This window comes from Misgurnus anguillicaudatus, chromosome 17 (assembly GCF_027580225.2).
Source record: "Misgurnus anguillicaudatus chromosome 17, ASM2758022v2, whole genome shotgun sequence".
Lineage (NCBI taxonomy): Eukaryota > Metazoa > Chordata > Actinopteri > Cypriniformes > Cobitidae > Misgurnus > Misgurnus anguillicaudatus.
Window position 1 is genome coordinate 20557049 of NC_073353.2, and position 2658 is coordinate 20559706.

The window sequence follows — 2658 nt, forward strand, 5'->3', positions numbered from 1 at the left end:
CCTAGTGCCATCGGAACCGTCCAACAGAAAAACTACGTCCTTTTTGGGTGATGTGTAGTCAGCTATGGGAAAAAAACAAAACACAGCTTCAACAACACAAAGTCATTTTGACAATGTTCATACACGTTCAGAATTTCAAACTGTTCATTCACTATCTAAGCTGTTGGTGATCATCCCACTGCCCACAACTACTCAGCAATTTCAAATATAGACAAAAAGCCACAGAGCGAAAATTTTTGCAATGCACATACCGGTAACAGTTGGTGACGTTGTAGCAATGAGTATTGCAACCGTCTCTACGGAGTCCAGCAACTGCTCTCGGACATTTGGAAGCTCACTAAAGTCAGACACAGATATAGCATACTTGGGGTCATTTGAAATTCTCTGCAATTCCCCGCTATCAGACCCCCTCGATCCTATTCCGAAGGTCAAGACTCCAATTTCCTTCAGAGAGGATGCTGCTGCGTCAACATTGTCATATGACCTTCCCCCACTTAGGAGAATCAATATTTGCGGCACACCCTCCAGTCGTCTGCTGCCAGAGGAGGCAGTAAAGACATTGTCTTTGACATACTGGAGAGCTGCCCCTGTGTTGAGGGGTCTCCCCCCTTTGTGTCTCAGACCTCTCACACTGTCTAAAACGTCTTCCTTCGTTGTGTATGCATTCAAATAGAAATTGACCTCTGGTTCTCGACTGTACTGCACCACAGAAACTCGGTCTCTGTTTTCCGCTATGTTTAATTTCTCCACTACTCTTTGTACAAAGTCACGCATTGCTGGGAAAGAATTCCTAGTGCCATCGGAACCGTCCAACAGAAAAACTACGTCCTTTTTGGGTGTTGTGTAGTCAGCTATGGGAAAAAAACAAAACACAGCTTCAACAACACAAAGTCATTTTGACAATGTTCATACACGTTCAGAATTTCAAACTGTTCATTCACTATCTAAGCTGTTGGTGATCATCCCACTGCCCACAACTACTCAGCAATTTCAAATATAGACAAAAAGCCACAGAGCGAAAATTTTTGCAATGCACATACCGGTAACAGTTGGTGACGTTGTAGCAATGAGTATTGCAACCGTCTCTACGGAGTCCAGCAACTGCTCTCTGACATTTGGAAGCTCACTAAAGTCAGACACAGATATAGCATACTTGGGGTCATTTGAAATTCTCTGCAATTCCCCGCTATCAGACCCCCTCGATCCTATTCCGAAGGTCAAGACTCCAATTTCCTTCAGAGAGGATGCTGCTGCGTCAACATTGTCATATGACCTTCCCCCACTTAGGAGAATCAATATTTGCGGCACACCCTCCAGTCGTCTGCTGCCAGAGGAGGCAGTAAAGACATTGTCTTTGACGTACTGGAGAGCTGCCCCTGTGTTGAGGGGTCTCCCCCCTTTGTGTCTCAGACCTCTCACACTGTCTAAAACGTCTTCCTTCGTTGTGTAGGCATTTAAATGGAAATGGACCTCTGGGTTTCGACTGAACTGCACCACAGAAACTCTGTCTCTGTTTTCCTCTATGTTTAATTTCTCCACTACTCTTTGCACAAAGTCACGCATTGCTGGAAAAGAACTCCTCGTGCCATCTGAACCGTCAAGCAGAAAAACTACGTCCTTTCTGGGCACGGTGTAATCAGCTAAAGGAAAAAAGCATCATTAACACAAAGCTATTTCCTTAACTATCTAAGCTGTTGGTGATTGTCCACCAGCCCACAACTACTCATCAATTTCAAATCTAGACAGAAAAGGCACAGCACATAAATGTTTGTCATGCACATACCAGTTGGTGACGTTGTAGCAATGGGTACTGCAATCGTGTGTACGGAGGCCAGCAACTGCTCTTGGACATTTGGAAGCTCACTAAAGTCAGACACAGATATAGCATACTTGGGGTCATTTGAAATTCTCTGCAATTCCCCGCTATCAGACCCCCTCGATCCTATTCCGAAGGTCAAGACTCCAATTTCCTTCAGAGAGGATGCTGCTGCGTCAACATTGTCATATGACCTTCCCCCGCTAAGCAAAATCAGCACTTGCGGCACACCCTCCAGTCGTCTGCTGCCAGAAGAGGCAGTAAAGACATTGTCTTTGACGTGTTGGAGAGCTGCCCCTGTGTTGAGGGGCCTGCCCCCTTTGTGTCTCAGACCTCTCACACTGTCTAAAACGTCTTCCTTCGTTGTGTAGGCATTTAAATGGAAATGGACCTCTGGGTCTCGACTGAACTGCACCACAGAAACTCTGTCTCTGTTTTCCGCTATGCTTAATTTCTCCACTACTCTTTGTACAAAGTCACGCATTGCTGGGAAAGAACTCCTCGTGCCATCTGAACCGTCAAGCAGAAAAACGACGTCCTTTCTGGGCAGGGTGTAATCAGCTAAGGGAAAAAAGCATCATTAACACAAAGCTATTTTCTTAACATTCAAAAATCTTTTGTCATTTTGACAATGTTCATACACCTTCTGAACTTCACACTGTTCATTAACTATTTAAGCTGTTGGTAATTGTCACACAGCCCACAACTACTCAGCGATTTCAAATCTAGACAGAAAAGGCACAGCACGTAAATGTTTGTCATGCACATACCAGTTGGTGACGTTGGAGCAATGGGTACTGCAACCGTGTGTACGGAGGCCAGCAACTGCTCTTGGACATTTG